The sequence below is a fragment of the Peromyscus maniculatus genome, chromosome 14 (assembly GCF_049852395.1).
Source record: "Peromyscus maniculatus bairdii isolate BWxNUB_F1_BW_parent chromosome 14, HU_Pman_BW_mat_3.1, whole genome shotgun sequence".
Taxonomy (NCBI): domain Eukaryota; kingdom Metazoa; phylum Chordata; class Mammalia; order Rodentia; family Cricetidae; genus Peromyscus; species Peromyscus maniculatus.
Window position 1 is genome coordinate 79,165,258 of NC_134865.1, and position 19,885 is coordinate 79,185,142.

The window sequence follows — 19,885 nt, forward strand, 5'->3', positions numbered from 1 at the left end:
TCTTTCTTTCTTTTCTTTTCTTTTTCTTTTTCTTTCTTTTCTTTTTCTTTTCTTTCTTTTTTCTTTTTCTTTTCTTTTTTTCTTTTCTTTTCTTTTTTCTTTTCTTTCTTTTTCTTTCTTTTCTTTCTTTCTTTCTTTTCTTTTCTTTTTTCTTTTTCTTTTCTTTTTCTTTTTCTTTTCTTTTGTCTTTTTCTTTCTTTTCTTTTCTTTTTCTTTTTCTTTTTTTTTCTTCTTTTCTTTCTTTCTTTCTTTTTTCTTTTCTTTCTTTCTTCTTTTCTTTCTTTCTTTTCTTTTTCTTTTCTTTCTTTCTTTCTTTCTTTTCTTTTTCTTTCTTTCTTTTCTTTTCTTTTCTTTCTTTTCTTTTTCTTTTCTTTCTTTGCTCTGCTGTTTGAAGCAAGATTCCATTAAAACCTCCACATGTGCATCTAGTCCCTGCTTTGGTCAGAAATAGGGATCCTACTCCTGCTGTCTGGTTCAACACAACAGAGCTGCATTGGTGGAATGCTGTGGGTTGGACTCTGTGGACAGAATGCTGTGGGTAGGATGCTGTGTGCCCTTTTGGATGTCTTTGCAGAGAACCCAGCTGTCTTTATAACTGTTAACTTTCAGTTATTGCTAAATTAGTTCAGTAGCAGTTTTTTTTTCTCCCAAATCAATCAATCAAAAAGGAACACGATGAGTTTTTCATAAGAACACTTTGAGACATTCTAAGGGTACACCTCCAGGTTCTGAAAACCCACCAGTGCGCATTTTTAGCTCCCAGTATTCCAGTTTGGATGGCTTGAGTCTGGTCCCCACAAAGCAGTTTGCCCACTTGGGGAAGACTTCAAACTTGTTTCATTTCTCTGAAAGTGAGAGTCTTGACTGAGACAAATGAAAATAGGTATTGAGATACGAGGATGTATGCATTTAGCTACTCATTTTATTTCAATCGATAAACACTGGGTTATATTAGGTACAATAAACCAAAATTAGATCTCTGAAAAATACTCATGTAAGAAAGTTATTGATGTGCCCAAATCCAATGCTGCACAGAAAACTCTGCAGCAAAATAGTTGCACTTAAGTGATTATTAGGGAAGGAAACTCAACAGAGGGATCCTAGGTCCAAAAATTCCTGCCTCACCTTGGCCCACCACTGATGACCGTATCTAGAGACCTTAATTCTCAGAGTAGTTTAGGAATTGAAGTTGGTGGTAAGGAGAGCCATAGGAGCAGATAAAATGTTTAGCATGACTCAAAAGATGGTTGAATAACAAGTATCAGTGATCTGTTTGAAAGTGTGACCCACAGTTCCTGGAGAGGGGTGTGCATGTGTATGTGGTATGATCTTACTTTCTGTTAATTATAAGATTACATCTTTCAAGCTAAAAGTTGGACTTTCAAAAACACACCACTACAGTGACCATAGCAACTTCTCAGCATCTAAAGTGCTTCCTTATGATCCACAGTAGCATTGATGACAGTGGTATTGGGTAATGCCTAAAGAATACATCAGCATTTGTAAGACTGGAATAATTTGGCAAGCTCCTGTTTCCCAAGTGACAAATGCATGAGGTCATAAAATCACTCCTACAGGGTTTGGTAGTGCACTCCTTGAAAACCAGCACTCAAGAGCCAGAGACAGGCAGATCTGTGAGTTTGAAGCCAGTCTGGTCTACATCGTGAGTTCTAGGCCAAGCAGGGCTGCATAGTGAGTCACATTTCAGTAAATAAATAAATTATTTATATAAATAATTTATATAACTTATATAAATAATTTATAGTTATGAATGAGTGTGTGCATGTGCGTGTGCGTGCGTGCGTGCGTGCGTGCGTGTGTGTGTGTGTAAATCATCTAGGAGTCAGTGACTGATTACAAAATTCAGGATGGAAAGGTAGATCTTCACCTAATGGAGCAGAAAGGCTCCTGGACAAGGCTTCATGTCTCACATTATAACTCATCTTTAAGAAACTACAGCTGATGATTTCCAGTGTCCTATCAAAGACAATCCTCAACTATCTGAGAGAGTTACCATAATATACTTCCCATTTCTAACCATATGCCATTCTAGACTAGATATGCTCCTATCAATCAGTCAGAGCAATCTATCACATTGACACAAGGAAAAAAAAGAAGCCAGAGGCTTGATCTAGACTCTGTTATCTCACAAGATTTCCAGTAATGTAGGATCTATATCTTCTTAGCAAAATGTTTTGTAGACACACACACACACACACACACACACACACTCAAAGCAAAAGCTCTGGCTTCAGCAGCACCCCTAGCTGCGGACCTTGGACAAAGTCCCCTGTCTTTTCTGAGAGCCTCAGTTTCCCCATGGGTGAAGTCCAAGGACCATGCTGGTTCACTGATTCTCAATCTTTGATGAACACTAGAATCATGTATAAACCCTCAAAGTTTCTCCTGACAAAGTTCCTTGTCCAGAGATTCTGATGCTATCAGTCTTTGATGTGCTCAGGACCAGACGCTGTAGACGTCCCTCTGCAAGGTTCTATCATGTTCTACTGCTAACTGCTGAGCTCTCTCATGTGGCTCCCTTTCTGGCTCCAAGCATTTCTTCATTCAATCTTGATTCTTTGGGCCACAGATCACAAGAAATTGGAGCACAGTAGCCATTTACTGCATGCTGTCTGAGGCTACCACTGTCAGTCTGCTATGTGTTTAAATTCAACTGTCTCTCTTTTGTTTCCTTATCTTGCCCACACCCTCCCACCTTAGGGTCATCTTGCTCTACATCTCTAAAATCAGCTATCCTCCCATATGTATTTATTTACATGATGAAAAGTGAAGGTGTGGTCAGAGTATACTCTTGATTTGCCTCATGGTACTTGCACGAGCTTAGTCAATGCTGCCTATAATATCTTCTCGATGACTGGTTCTTCCACAAGATGTTGTACGTGAAGCTCAGACACATACATGCACCCTTTTACTTGGTATTGACCTGCCACAGTCACATATGGAACCATTATTACAATGATCATTCTTATTAGTAAGAATTACATTTGGCAGAGATGGTGTGATATGGCATCACAAAGAACTATGACACAAACAACCTGAGCAGGTTGTCAAGGGATGACAGTATTCTTAGAGTATGAGACATGGCAAGCTGCTGAGCCTCTGCATTGACAGGATGTACCCATCTCTGCCATATCTGATGGTCCAGAAAAGGATCTGACTTTTGGGGATTGGTGTGGGGCATGGCTTCTGAGCAGTAGAAGGAGATCGGAGTCCATGGACCAGAGAGTAAGTTCAAGCTTCATAGCAAAGGGGAAGGCTTTGCTTAGAACCACATACTTTGCTCAGAGACTCCAAGTTGGCAGGAAGTCAAACTTTCAATGGATAAAGACACTGATCACATGATCTATGTGCCCCCACAGGACCTTGGGCTTAGAGAATGGTCCTTCATTGACAGCACCATGGCAACTGCTTCATACTGAGTGTGGCGCTTCATCTCTACTGGTCCAGTGGTTGATGTCCCAGGGTTAGGAGAACCACTCTTGTTAAAGAGCATTCTGGCTATCCAGAAAAACATATATAATCATTGGGGGATAAGGGGCAACTGTAAGACACAAGGAAATGTCTAGCCCAAGCTTACTCCCAAGTAAGAACATAATTGTCCCTCTCCCGAGGTGGATAGTCTGTGCTCTATTCCCTGTTCTAGTAATTAAAGCCACCATTCCATGGCTGCTTTTTATTATGCACTGTGCCAGAGTCCTTGCTGAAGATGCTGCTATGCCTGTCAATTTTAGAGGCAAACAAACAAATGTGTCACAAGCACCTGCTGTCTAGGCAGTACACCAGCCTACAAATCTCTCTTAAACTTCAGGTGGAAACATCTTCATTGCATTATCCTATACATGCATGAGAGAGAGAGAAAGGTACATGGAGGTCCAAGGAAACTCCCAAGGTCTCAGCATTTGCAATGATGGGCTTCATAATTGGAATCCTGATCCATGGACCATTCATAACTGTAGGTTCCATCATCACTATTTCAATCACTTTTCTATCCATGGAACAAGCTTGCAATGTCTTTGGAGTTCCATTGGAGTCAATTGCTAAGCTAGTCATCACCCTGTGAGCATGCCTCATTTATGAGGACAGCTGGATCACTCAGCTTCAATACTGAAACTTCATTGAAATGAATATCTGGCCTCTCTCAGTGACTCCTTTCAAGGCACAGAGCCATTTAGACAAATAGAGACCGAAGCAAATGCTGGCCTATCCATCTCCCCACAGTAGTGTGGTTGCTCAGCATCTATGCTACCCCAGTGTAATCACCACCAGCAACAAGGGACCATGAAGCTTCAAAATTTGACTACTCAGACTAGAGTTATGTGCTGGCAGAGAAGAATAAAATCAAACCTTCCTGCTTCCCATTCTGTCTTCATTTTATTTTGGCTTTGTTTATATGTGTGTGTGTGTGTGTGTGTGTGTGTGTGTGTGTGTGTGTGTGTATTCTTTATTATGCTATAGATAAATATATCATATATAAAAATTTATTATATTATGTTACATATTCATATAATATATAATTAAGTAGTTATATATTAAATTTATTATGTTGTATAATTTTATTGTGTAAATATATATACCATACCATGGTAAGAGTATTTAACATGGATCTACCCTTCCAGCAAGGGTTTAGAGGTGAAACATGGTATGCCTAACTCGGGCTCCATTGTGCTTGACAGATTTCTGAGACTCCTTCATCTTGCTTAACTGAATCTTGATGCTTATTAATCACCAATTCTCTATTTCCCTTTCTGGAGGCCATCACAATGATCACCATCCACTTCCCACCTGTTACCGTGACCCTTTTGGATCCTTCCCATGAAAGAAGCTCACATAGCATTTCTCCTTCTGTGTCTAGATTATCTCACTTGCTGTGGTGTTGTTAAGGCTCATTCCTATCACCACAGCTGTTCTCGTTTCCTTTGGTAGTGCTCAATAATATTCCACAGTGTATATACCACATTTCCTTTATCCACGCATCCATCGCATCCATCTATGGACTTCTGGGTTGTTCCTACGTGATGGCTATTGTCAACCTTGCTGTGTTTAACTTGGTGGAGATGGGATTGCTTCAAGAATCTTATTTTAGTTCTATTGGACGACGACCTGCACGAGCTCTGGGAATACAGAGTTCACTGTTGGCTCGTTGGTCAGTAGGCGTGTGTCTTGTCCAGTCTAACCTTTCTAGACATTGCCATGTAGTCATAGGGGAATGAAGTCCTTCCACACTTTATTAGGACTGTTGAGAAACTCCAGTACTGTGGATGGGAGAGCAGTCCTGGCCTTGGAAAGGAAGCATAAACAATCACAGCTATGCTCTGGGCCAGTGAGAGGCCCAGGTCTGAGTCAGTCTGGGTTTCCAACCATTTTCTTCTTTTGTCCCATTCTATGACTAGCCACTTTTCTGAAAGCTCATTCAACTGTCCTGTGTCCTGGTTAGATTTTTGTCAACCAGATCGAGTTAGAGTCATCTGAGAAGAGGGAACCTTAACCGAGAAGCTGCCTCCATCAGACTGACCTGCAGGAAAGCCTGTGGGGCATTCTCTTTATTGACAATTGATATGGGAAAGCTCACCTTGCTGTGGATGATGTCACCCCTGGGCAGGTGGTCCTGGATTCTATAAGAAAGAAAACTGAACACTCAGAAGGAGCAAGCCAGCAAGCAGCATTCCTCCAGGGCCTCTGCTTCAGTTCCTGCCTCCAGGTTCCTTCCTCGAGTTCCTGCCCTGACCTCCATGGATGATGAACTGTAAGCTGTAGGATGAAATAAACTCTCTACTCCCTGAATCGCTTTCAGTCGTGACGTTTATCACAGCAGTGGAAACCTAACCAGGAACCCCTGTTTTGGCTCCAAAATAGTAATCCATGCCTAGATGCCAGTGAAGTCCATGTGTGGTCCTTGAGCATCCCCCACGCACAAAGAGATATAGTACTCCCCTGTGATCCCACAGATGTGTGGGAGGGAGGGTCAAGGCTGGGGCAGCTCTCACCTCTCCTCATAACCTGCCTGCACCCTTCCATGTTAACATACTGTGAACGGAGCAGAAGTGACAAAACCAATCCATCACCCCAGAGCCGACACAAAGAGGAATAGAGAGGTTAACAGAAATTGATGACACCCCCGCTGGATTTTTACACTGATTCGGCCGGCCTTAGGATTGAAATAGACAAAGATTTATAGGTCCGAGTGAGGACGCGGGCTCCTCTTGATTGCCTTGATTTTTTTATGTGCTCCTGCATATTTATTCGCAAGCTCATCACCGGCTTGTAGTGTTAGAATGCTGATTTGATTGTACATTGCGAGAGGAGCTGGCATTATGCAGCCATTTGCATGATGCTAGCAAAATTACTAGAATGGTGTCTGATATCGTTGGCCAGGATGATCACTCCTTCTCACCTGCCTGCAAGAGCCGGATTGTGTAATATTTTTTTTTTTGAAAGTCAGATTTCCTTTTGCCTTTCTGAGTGTAAAAATAAAAAAGGGGAATTATTCCGTATCCTGTGGATGAGAAATTGTATTTTGTCATGCCTCCAAGGGCTACAGCGGTATTGGGCTTTTATGAAATCGTTTGATATTGGGGCCCTGCGTTTCGAGTTCTGACACAAATTTTTCCCCCCATGACATTATTACTGAAAGTTTTTATCAGTCTATTGTGACAGAAAATTGATTATTATCCTTGACATTTGATGGATAGCTTTCATAAAAGTGTCTTTTTTATTTTTTTTCCCTAGGATTTCACATTGGCCTCTAAAGTCCTTCCTGACCAAAGGAGGAAAGGAGAAAAAAAACTTTCTCAAGACACAAAAATGATTTTCCTCAGTTCATCTGTAAACCCTCATCTGGTATCTGAAGTATGGAGTGATGTCTCAAAATGAAGCGAATGCAGAGGTCTCAACTTGCCATCTTTTCCATCTGCTCCTGCCAACAAGAAGTCAGAGAGCATCTATGTGGCAGTCCTCAGGACTCTCGGGGAACACTGAGCTGCATCTGCGTCCCACATCCATGATTTATCACAAGACAATCCATCAGTGGGTGTAAATGAGAAATCCTAAAGCCAACTTCTAGACTCATTCTGTGTTCAGAGGCTGCTCGGGAACCCTGCTCTCTTTGTCCAATTGAGAAAGGGAGATTACTGTTAACTGCTCCAGTCTTTCTGGGGGTACGGGGGCTATAATATTACCTGTTAACTAGTCCACAGCCAAGGCCTGTGGCTTCCATGCAGTGTATCAGCTCAGTTCACCACGGCTCACAGCACTGTGATATGGATGGCATTCTCTCTGGGCTCAAGGTGAAAAAAGTTTGTAGGATTGTTATCTCAACATAGGTTCCCTGATGTAATAGACATAGATCCCAACCTCACCATCACTGCAGTTCTGTGTCTTGTTCCTCCTACACACATGGTTCCTATAGAACCTATAGGAACCTATAGAACCTATAGAAATAACAGTAGCCCACCCCTTTGGGAATCCACTTTTAACTTAATTATTTTCTCAAGCAGAAACATATGCAAAGCCATCCATAGAAAAAGCAATCCCGGGGGTTGGAGAGATGGCTCCGCAGTTAAGGGGGCTTGCTGTTCTTAGAGAAGACCAGGGTTCAGTTCCAGGCACCTACATGGTGGCTCACAACTGTCTTTAACTCCAATGGCTGGGCTCCTGACACCCTCTCCAGACATCTTCGGGTACCAGGCATGCAGATGGTGTACATACATACATACATACATACATACATACATACATACATACAGGCAGAACACTCATACACACATAACTACAATAAATAAATCTTAAAAGCAAACAAATAAGTCAGTCAGACCACAGTGAATTCCCAGCCCCAGCTGTGGCCCTGTCCTGTCATTCTTCCTGATCTCCTCTAGTGTCACTGTAGGTCCACGGACATTATAGCTCTAATCCAAAATGTCCTTAACAGGTTCATGTTCTGAATGCAGCTTGGGTCACCATCTTGAAGGCTGTGGGACCTGTAGGAGGCAGGGCCTGGCTATAAGAAGTGGGCCACTAGAGGTGGCTCTCGTGCTTGGTCCAGCAACATGTGGGGAGCTTCCTCCACAGGCCCCTGCTGCCATAGAGCTCCTCTGCCATGTCTCAGGTTGAAATACCTCTGAAACTGGGAGCTAACGTGAGCCTCTCCTTACATGGCTGTCAGGCATTTTGTCACAGTAACAACATACAGTTAATCCAGAGGACTTTTCAGACATTGCTCAAGCAAAATCAAGTTCAGTTCAAAGGGGGAATTTAGGGACTAGCTTCCATACAGCGTCAGAGAAGCCAAGAACTTCACCAGCATCAGGGAACAATGATTCTAATCTTGAGCAGACCTCCCATCACAAAGATTTGTCAGAACACTCAGGGCTTGCATGTTCCTTGAAGAGAAATTCTAGCTCCCTTTCACAGACATGGCAATTCAAGTCCTTAGCAACTATTTCAAACTTTGCCAGTGAAGGAGACACAGAGTCAATGTCCCTTCTTCAGGAATCCTCCCTCAATCCCTACTTCACTCTGCTTCAGAGATCTTGGGGTTTTTCTAGATGTTGAAATTCCAATTCCTCCCTATAAATACACCAGGATTTTTCCCCTTTAAAATAGAAGAGTTATTCTATAAAAGATCAGCTTTGTGGACTGTGAGAATGTATACTCGGCTACTCGCTGACACTCCTAATTCAGGAAAAAGCCACTCTGGTCACAGGGGAGCTAGAAAGTCACAAATATCTCCTTCCTTTGCCCACAACCTCACTTCATGCCTGTTGGAGACTTGTTCCCACAGCCCCTCTGGGGTGTTCTGAGGAGCGCTGATGGTGTTACTGGAATTAACAGGAGCAGCAGGGCCTATGGGAAGATGAGTCTGAAAATAGTCCTTGGAGCACAGGAGGTAGAAAAGGCAATTGGATGACTCAAATGGTATTCGCTAAACCTGAGCCTATCATGAGAACTAGAGATGCTGCTTAAAATACATATTTCTTCTTATTAAGGGAGCAAAATTAGTTAGCATGTGTTCATTATAGAGACTTTAAAACACAATAAAATCATACGCACACCCCATTTTAAAAAATTATGTGTAACTCCTGAGTCTAGGATAACTCCAACACCCATGTTTCTGACATGGCTGGGTTGTTTGTTTGTTTGTTTTTGTTTTGTTTTTCTTAAAGGCTTAAGGGTAGGTCTGTGAATTGCCAAATTAGGATTGCTTGCTGTATATTGTATATTGCTTTTACACTGTATATTATATATTATTTTTACATATTTACATATAATATTTTTACATATTACATATATTTGTAAAATATAAATATTTTACATATTTAATTTTACAAAAATTAAATTTTTTAAATTTACTTAACATCACAATCAAGGCCTAGGCATGAACTTTTCCTCAAAAGCTTGAGATAAAATGACAATTAAATTTCTTATCACCTGTTCATATATCAACATACTTTTATTTTGTTTAGTGTGCCCCACTATAGTAAACAACCAAGGGGTATCTGGCTGTCTTGGTCATAATGAGAGCTATGGCACCTTTGGATACCCGGGCTGTGTGAGCCAATTGTGAGGGAGAATCTGTAAGTCTGGGTCACAGACGAGGAGGTGGGAGTCAAACGCATGGTCTCCCCAAAGCCATAGACTATGTGACAAAAGAAGAAGGGAGACTGTGACATGAGCTAAGACGCCGGTAACACCTTTTGGAAGGAAGGAACTCTTCATATGACATTGTGAGGCAAAGAGGGGGTGCTTACATTTGTGCGTTTATCCATTGCCACACTGTGCTCCTGAACACAGCATTTCACTTTTAGCCCATTTCACCGACTAAGGAGTAAGAGTTTTATCTCCTCGTCTCTTTAAGAGGCTCAAATAAAACTGAGGAGCACCAGAAACATGCAGTGTAGACATCTCCAGTGAAGTACAGTGCTTGCTGTGGCTGGCATTTGCTCCTGATGGCCAACAGCGATCAGATCAGCATCTCTTCTGGGATGTCTCGTGTGCAAACACTTGGGTTCTGTCATGCATTTCCTTTGAAAGTGATGATGCCATTGAGAGACTGCCGCACAGTGGACTTCAAAAGCTGAGCTTGCCACAACCCTGTGGCCCTCGCCCGGGGTGACGGCAGAAGAAGGAGCTGAGTGGCGAGCAGGCTGTGCCTGAAGCTAGCCTTGCCCTGGGCCTTCGGACACCGCGTCAATGGTAGAGTCTGGACCAATGAGGATTCAGTTTGGAAACCAGAGCACAGAAGAGAACTGTCCACTTTGTCAACTCACCACCGAGCTGCCTGGAAGGGTCAGCATTTTCCTTCTCTGTACAGGACAATAAATAATAATCAATCAATAACTTTCTCTCTAGACCTCCTGTGAAGCCACACAGTCTAGGACATTCGCCCTGTATTCTACAGCCTGGGCTTGGAACAAATAAGTCCCAACTGAGATGCATGGTGAGAGCTAAATCACACCTGATTCAATAGTTACAGCCAAGTAATTCCTCTTCTTTCTTTCGTGTGGGTTGGGAGGTGCTCACACACCACAGTGCACATGTGTTCGTCAGAGAACAACTTTAAGGAGTCGAGTCCCTCCTTCCACCCTGTGAGTCCCAGGAATTGAACTCAGGTCATTACCCTTGGCCACAAGTGCCTTCATCAGCTAAGCCATCTCACTGGTCATCTTTTAATACTCATGAGGCCAAGAACAACTGTGTAAATATCTCACTTATATTTCTCCCACACGGCAAGGACTGTGCTAACCTCTGAACCCACTCTCTATCAAAGTCACTTTCGGTGAATTCTATCTGCCTACACACAGTGTGAGAAGAAGACCTGAAACCCTGTGTGTCTCAGGCCACAGAGACACTCTCAACAGAGGGAGAACAATGTTTGTGGGATCAAGACCACCTTCCTCCCAGAGGGAAGAGAAATATTCTAAAGTGGCTTCCAGGTCAGAGGATCTCCTCCCAGGCCACCTGAATTCTGGGTAGAAAACTCTTCCTGTATATTTTAGATAAAAAGATGTCTTTCCTCCACCCAAGAATCTCTCAGAAAAGAAGGAATCACTTTATACCTGTGTATCGGGGGGGGGGGGGGGGGGGCTAGAGAAAGCCCTCTGTGCAGACCTGGTGGTGCTTGCCTCAAATCTCTGCATTCAGGGCGTGGAGGCAGAAAGATTAGGAGCTCCAGGCGACTCTTGGCTCTATAGTGTGTTTGGGCCAACCTAGGCTACATGAGACTCAGTCACAAAGAACAAAAGCAAAACAAACAAAACCATACAAACAATAACAAAACTCTTCTGTCATCCACTACAGACCTACATGTGCAATGCACATAAACATATCCATGTGCTATTTGCCTGGACTCTAACCTGTCTTGACGGTCCCAAAGGGTTCTTTTGTTTTGGGTGAAATTATACCAAATTTGACAGTAATCACTTAACATCATCACATTATTCATTCATTTATGTGTGTGTGTGGGGGGTGCACTTATGCAGGTCGGAGGACACTGTACAGGAGACATTTAGTTCTCTCCTCCCATCCCGTGGCTCCCAGGTCTTCAGGCTTGACAGCAAAGCCCCTTCATTCGCTAGGCTGGACAGATTTCTTAAAGAAATGACAAACTTCCCTGAAACCAAAGAGGCTGTGTTCATCTGAATTTTTCTTTCTAAACCCCTTCCTGATGGTCTAAGAAGAAATGAAGAGTTCTCAGGCACTTGGTGATCACTTTCATCATCTGGCAGATTGTGTTTCTCCAAACTAAAGGGAGTAGAGGAGAACTCTTAAATGAGATTCTGAAAACATCCACTTTCCCTGGGAATTTTCAAGGGGATAACTCTAGAGGCGGGTTGCTAAAGTGAGTACTGTTGATAGGGTAGCTTTTTTAAAATTCCTGATTTTGAAAAATTCAAATCAAACCCAAACCAAAAAAAAAAATAATAATAAAATGAAACAAACTCACTTAAACTGACGAAGTGATTATTAGATCCTCGGTTGTCTGTGTATAATGCTTCTATTTGTAAGATCTGTTGTACTCACACTTTCCAGCTAAATGCTGTATTGCTGGGTGTTTTAAATATGTTTGCATAAATATATTAATGAGATAAGTACAAATACACATTTAATGTTTTCATCCTTAGTCCTAAAGTTTGTATGCTTGAGTTGACTGAAATTTCTCAAAGTTCTGGGTCTTCTCATTTGAGAAAAAGGAGGCATTTGAAGTCATTTTGGATGGAAAAAGGAAAAAGGAAGGGAGAAATAAAGAGATTTTGAAGGGCTTACCACACGGTAAGAACTCAGGAAGAGTTCATATTACAGAAGACAGGCCTGGAGAGAGAGAGAGACTTCTTTTCTCTGGGCCTTTGTCCATTTCCTTTTCTAAGATTTATTTTATTTTAATTATATGTATATGTGCAGGTGAATGCACATAGGTGCATGCATCTGCAGAGGTCAAAAGAGGGTGTCAGATCCCCTGCAGCTAGTATTACAGGTGATGGCCAGCTCCTGCGGGTGCTGGGAATTGAACTCAGACCCTCTAGAAGAGTCACAAGCACTCAACTACTGAGGCATCTTCCCAGGACTTCTGTATTCTTAAAGCCTTTAATAGATTGGATGAAGCTCACGTACGTCATAGAGATCATCAACTTTGCTAAAAATCTAATGATTTGTTAAACATCTCCTCAGAGATTTACCTTTAGCCAAACACAGGTATACCCTAGCCTATCGAGCCAAGTTGGAACATTAAATTAACTGTCATACGAGGTCAAAGGAGGTCACCTGTGCCTGAGCCTGCTAATAAAGAGCTGAGCATGGCTGAGATGTTCCCAATGGCTCCCATGACTTGAGGCCCTGGACAATGAAACCTCCTGCTTGGATGGAGGAAGCCAAAAACAAAGTTGGTAGCAGGTAGACGCTGAGGGCAATTGTCTTTCCTTCTGGGTGTCCATTAGTCAGGATTCTCTAGAGAAAGCAAGCCTGTGTGATGAATGTATCTATTGAGATGGGGGAGGGGTGTTTATAGAAGTGATTCCTGTGTTTATGGACACTGGTGAGTCAACAGAACACATGACATGGCATCACTTAAACACTCAGGATTGCTGGCAGTGCTAATAAAGCCTGAGAATGCTGTGGGATTCCCTCTGGCTCAGAAACGACCATCTCCTGTTCTGTGTACACCTTTGGCTGATCAGGTAGAGTCCAGCCACATCAGGCTTACGTGTTACTCTCATACAAAAAAACAACCTCAAAGGATAATGTTTCACCAAACACCGGGGAACTGCATGACAATCACATTGATGTATTAAAGTGGAATTTCAGGGTACCTTTGGGATTCTTTGGAGACCTGTAATGTGGAATCTGGAGAGCAGATATCAGGGAGAAGGAGAAAGTGGTCCCCGTTCTCTATTTACTAAAACTATTGTTAGCACCATTATATCCTAAGTTTCAAAGCAGCTTCCCATTCCTGTAAATGTTCCTGTTTAGTGCTAATTATTGAAGCAGTGGTGTGTCTGCAGAGGAACACCACCAGGAGAATGAAGACCTCAACCTCAAGCTTCACAATACAGATTTTAAAGGTAAAACAATAAACCCTAAACTTGAGAGTGATTTTTTTGAGATGGAGGAAGCTTTCATGTCCTGTGACCTACCAGCTATATTCCTAGCCTTTCTTGCTATTTGGGGGAAAAAAATCATATGGGGCGTGGCACTGGCTCTCTCTGTGGTGGCTGGGTAATATGGTCCGATGTTTGCTTCCTCTGATGAAAATATCAAAACCTCACATCTCCTGCAAAAGTATTAGGAGGCAGAGGTGTGGAGAGGGTGTCTACGTCATGAGGATGCAACCCTTATGTGCGAGATAAGGGCCCTTATGAAGGAGCCTGGAGGGAACATGTTTGAACCTTCATTCAGAGCACAGCAAGTGGGCACCATCTTTCTGGCAGAGTCCTCACTAGACAGCCGAGCAATGCTGTGGTCTTTGACTTCCCAGCATCAATGACTATGACCAACTTAAGTCAATCAATCTAGAGCGTTATACTGTAACACCAGAAACAGACTAAGACACCCACTAAGGAAAAAAATCTTCCCAGATCCAAAGAGCTAGGAAGAACAGGAGTTGTCATGTCTGAGTCCTCAAAAGCAACACAAAGTAGAGTCCCTCTCCTAACATGTGGGTACTTTAGCCTTGTGCTAAACCATTGAGTTGTTTTATTTTGTTTTGTTAAGCAATTCACCCTACCTGATACTCGGGCACTGCCACTAAAAACAGCATCCTTGTCCAGACTCACCCTGGAGAATACACTCAGAGGTGTGTTTTATTATGGCTGGCTATAGGTCAAAGTAGAATCAAGGGAGCTAACAGGCTATTCCTGCCCTTACCTAGATAGCTATCAGCTCTTAAGGAAGTCATGGCCACTCAGAGATTTCATGAACACTCAAAAAGGGAGATAATCACTTATCCCCGGGCTGGTCTCCTGTATGTCAATGTGCCACGTCCAAGGACAGGGATCTGCAGAACATGACACCGAGGAAGTACTTGGGAAACAGGAAACATATAGAGTTATCCTGAGCAACAGTCAGATAGGGCCCCAGGGAGGTGTGAGCACTTGGTCCCAGTTCAAAAAAAAAAAAAACCACAAAAACAAAAACAAAAACCAGGAGAGCAGGTGGCCTACAGGAGGTGGGTTTGCGTGAGTTAAACAGACAGAGCAGACACAGTGTTGTGATTTGAATGAAGATTGTCCCTCATGGGCTCCTGTGTTTGAATACTTGGCCCTCAGTTGGTGGTGCTGTTTGGGCAGATCATGTCACGTTGGAAATGAAGCCTTGCTGGAGGAAGTACGTCACCAGAGGTGGACTTTAAGACTTTACAGCCTTGTCCTGCTTCTAGTTTGATCTCACTACTTCCTCCGTGTAGCTGAGATGGGATCTACCAGCTCCTTTCTCCACCATTATGGAACCCACCTCTGGAACAGTAATCCCCCAGAAAACTCTTTCTTCCTTGGGTTGCAGTGGGCCATGGTATCTTGTCACAACGTCACAGAATGACTCATGCACACAGGGACACGGGGTGGGTGCCTTCCCAGCTCTGTCCTTCCAAGTTCATTCCACCAGCTCTTTGCGGAAATGCTGAGACACCTCCCCTTTCACACCCAACCCCAGGCCCGAGAACTGGGTTGTGCCTCATATCCACACACAGCTGGATCCTGTGGCCACCAGACCTTGAAATCGGTTATACAGCATATTATCAAATGCTTGTTCAAATTCATGGGAAGCCCCACAGCTATCTATCCCTTCTTATCCACAGTCCGTTGGGAACGAAAGGAAAACAATAGATTCATTTCACAAAAATCATCACATTTACATATTTTTATCATGAGCTCAAGGAATGATTTTAATTAACCCGTTTTTAAAAAGGGTAGAGAGGAATAAAGGGAAGATGGTAAATATTTAACACCTAATCAAGGGAAGAGAAGCGTGAAGCCCAAACCCCCATTAAGCTACGTGGATGGAGGGTGGGCTTTGGAAGCTGCCTGAGTTTGTGCCCCACCCCGCCTTATCAGGGGAGTGACACGGGGCCAGACATGTCCCGTCTCCGAGCCTCATCTGAGAAAAGCAGGGAGGATGCCAGCCTCATGGGATTATTGCCAGAAAGGCTTAATGGCACGAGAGACAATGGGCACTCTTTCAAGACTAGGCACTCTGACCAGGCACTTTACCCAGATGGCAGCAGAGAGTCAGTGTTTTGACCCTATAAAGAAAGCACTTGGGGGCTGGGGAGATGGCTTAGTTGGCAATGTATAAAGTATAAAGGTCTGAGCTTGGGTCCCCAGTAGCCATGTGAAAATCCAAACAAGTTGGCACACACCTGTTTCTCAGCTCTGAGAAGGTGGAGATGGGAGGATCCCTGGAGATTACTGGCCATCCAGGCTAAACAAAGCAAGGCGCTCCGGATTCCGTAAAGCAGCCTGTCTCCAAAAGTTATGGAGGAGAGTGACTCATGGAGACATTGAACCTTGACCTCTGGCCTTCATGAGTGCATGCTTACATCAGCATGCACACAGGAACATGTATATGCACAAATTCTATACATGTACAGAAAGGAGGAAACGCTGTGAAATTCATCACCATGCTTAGGAGTAAACACGTGTTGAAGGGACTGAGGTGTTCTACCCAACATGCCCTAGGAATGGACAGAGGGCTGACCTTAACGACCCATGCAGTGGAGCCTGGCGCGTAGTTTCAGGTGTTATTTCATCTTGTCTAATTCCAGTTCCTGGAATGCACATGTAAGATACTCTACTTATTTCTTTTAAAAAATATATATACTAAAAAACTTTCATAAAATGTATTTTGATCATATTCTTTCCCTTCCTACAACCCCTCCCAGATCTTCCCTACCTCCCTACGTACCCAAATTCATGTTCTCTCTCAAAAACAGGAAGAAAATTAAAAAAAAAAGACAGAAAAATAAAAAACAAAAAACATATACCAAAAAAAAATAGGGTCTGTTTTGTGTTGGCCAACTACTGCTGGGCATGAGGCCTGCCCTAGAGTGTGATTAATATGCCCAGTAACACTCCACTAGAGAAAAATGCTTTTCCCTCCCCCAGCAGGTATCAATTGCAAATAGCTTCTGGATTAAGGGTAGGATTTTGTGTCCATCTCCTCCTCTCGGTTCTGGGATTTGTCCAGCTTGAATCTGTACAGGTTCTGTGCATAGTGTCACAATTTCTGTGATGTCATATGAGTATCAATCCCAATGGGTCAGGAAGACACTGCTTCCTGGGAGTCCTCCACCACCTCTAGCTCTTACAGTCTTTATACCTCCTCTTTTGCATAGGTCCCTGAGCCTTGAGGAGAGTTTTAATAATGACATCCTATTCAGGACTGAGTGCTCCAAAGTCTCCCACTCCCTACTAACTGTCCTATTGTGTCTCTCTGTCAATGACCATCTACTTCACGAAGAAGCTTCTCTGGCGGAAGTTGAGCGGTGCACTGATACGTCAACTTATTTCCAAAGTAGATGCCAAGAAAAACCCCATCCAGCTGTCACTGCAACTAATTCTGTGTGATGGAGGGCTTTAATTGTCAGTTTGACACTACCTCCAATCACTTGAAAAAGAAAAAAAGAGTCTTCATGGGAGTTGATGTGTGGGCATGCATGTGGGGGATTGTCCTAAGTTAACTGGTAAGTGAAGATTTAGTCTACTGTGGGCAGTACCATTTCCTAGGCAGGAGGTCCTGAACTGTTCATGAGTGCAGGCGCTGAGCTGGTGGCACATGCCCATTAGTTTCTCTCTGCTGTTAGCTGTGGATGTGATAGGCCTGTTTTCAGCTTTTTCCGCTGTGACTTCCCCCCAATAATGGACTGTCATGCAGAACTGTGAGCTAGAATAAACCCTTTCCCACTCAGTTGTTTTCTCTCAGGATATTTTATGATAACAATAGAAATGAAGCCAGAACACCCTATGACGATTTCTGCCGGCACCCATCTCCCAATATAGTGTTTGCAAAGTGTGCTTGCAAATTGTTTCCATCAGGGACGCTGAAAACCTGCATCATGCAGCATTAGATGCTGTGTTCAAGGGCCCCTTCTCCAGAACAGAACACAATGTGATGTCTGCTTCCCACCATCCAAGCACCTGTTTCAAAAACCAGTCTGCAAGGAGAGGGAAGCTGTGTGGATAGGTTTTAGAGCCCAACTACTGGGAAGCCCCCCAAAGATCACCTGCATGAGATAGGCTTTCGTCTATCCTGTTCCCAAAGAAAGAAACTGAGGCAGGTTGCAGAAGTAGAGACATATCTTCAGGCTCAGCCTCCCCACCCCCACCCCCTGACTGGCACTGTATTCCATGCTCTGCTGAGATGATTGCATGGCTGTTCCTGCAATCAGTTCTGAGAAAATTGCTCCTCCCCAATTAACTTCCCCTTATGCAATAATTTTTAGTTGATGGCATTGAATTGCTGGAAAGGAAAAAAAAAACTGTGTGCATGTGTGTTTGTGTGTGTATGCGTGCATGTGTGTGTGTGGGTGAATGTATGTATGAGTGTGTGTGTGTGTGTGTGTGTGTATTTGACCATGTGTACATGTGTATTCAAACATTGGACAATGAGGCCAAAGACCCATTAAACATATATGTTGGTTTATGTTCCAACATATCTGAGTTACACTCTTAATGAACAACAAAAGTTTTTTTCTTTTTTCTTTCTCTCATTTCCTCCATTCTTCCTTCCTCCTTCTTCCACTTTCATTCTTTCCTTCCTTCTTCACCCGCTTTCTCTTCCACCTCACTTCTGCACCCTGTCCCCACCACTGTCCGTCCTTCCATCCCTGAACCATCAGAGAGGAAGACGTTTGCTCTCCCAGGCAGGATGCTGCACAGTTACTTCCTGGGACGCTTCACATCTGATGACTCTTAGCATTCCTCTTTTCTTCACTCTCTTTCTGTGTTGAGCCACCTTTGGCATTTACAGCACCTACGTGGGCTTCCCCAGGGCTCCTGGCAGCCAGAAACAAGGAAAGCACCTGGGCTGACTGGAATGGAATCTCCCTTCACTAAGCCCCACCCAGGCATCAGGGTTCTCATTGGATCTTTGCAGTTAGGTACCAAGGATTTGGAAGTCACTCAATGACACCATGTTCTGCCATACACAGGGACCAGAACCTGGAGAAGCAAAGACTTAGTTGTGACCGTGTACTTAGGAGCATGTACAGTGAACATCATCTTCAGAGTCTCAGCTTTTATCCCCACAACACCATGTGACTCCTGTTACAAAAGGAGCATTCCTAGTTCCCTAGAAGGAATCACCCCAGCCAGTTACTGAACCCAATACAGAAGCTCTGCAGGACAAAAGTAGGGCAAAGGGCAGAGATTAGAAGAGACTGTTCTCTAATGCCTTTTGGTGTTACCATCTCTCTGCTCCCCAGGTCCCCACTCCATCCTCATCCTACATGTGACTACATCACACTCAGTCTTCACCCACCTGCCACTTGTGCATGTCTGAGTTTGCAAGCATGGATGTGGATTGTGACCCCTTACTAAGAACTGGAGTTGTCCCTTGCAGGAGCCCCTGGATTGACTTGCAAGCTTCTCCCCAGTTATCTGTGTTTCCTTCCCGGCTCTAGTACTACTTACAGCTTAACAGATGTGGGCCATGAGATGGAGGTCTGCCACTCAGCATTGTGAGAGAATGAGCTGGGAACCCCAAGTGAAAATAAGGGTGGAGACTGTGAAATAGGCAGCATCATGGATGGGAGAGAGCCAGTGAAGAGAAGGGTCTCACAGAGGTCTCTAAGAATGTAAAATCATCCAGTGAAGTAGTTCCCCATCACTCCCATCCTACCTCAGCTGACTTATTATCTGTGTGGGAGGGACACAGTTGTTAAGTTCACAGCCTATCTTTACAGAGAGGTATAAATATGAGGTTTTTTTCAGAATTAGAAAAATTGTACATATATATGTATATATAGTTTAAAATAGGGCATACTAGCTATATGTGTCTTCCTTTCGATTCTTATAAGTGTGGGCTTTGCCTCTGGTTGTTTGTGGGTAACAATAAAGATTCTGTTGTTCAAGACCATCTCCAATATCTCAACATTTTTCTGTGAAACACCTCCGCAGAGCCTGAAGTTATGACTAGGTAGTCACATCTGAGCCAGGTGAAATTTATCTTCATTGGCTGTCCAATCTATTGGCTGTTGCCTAGCAACACGTCAATCATACTGAGTATTTGCTGAAATGAATTAGTACCATAGTTGCCATAACAACTACCTTTGTTAGGTAATTAAATTGATTTGACTCGGGCTAGGCATTGGGGAGCTATGCATGTTACATGAAGTAATAGTTGTCAATACTGAGGTATTAATTTTCACTATGGTGTTAACACC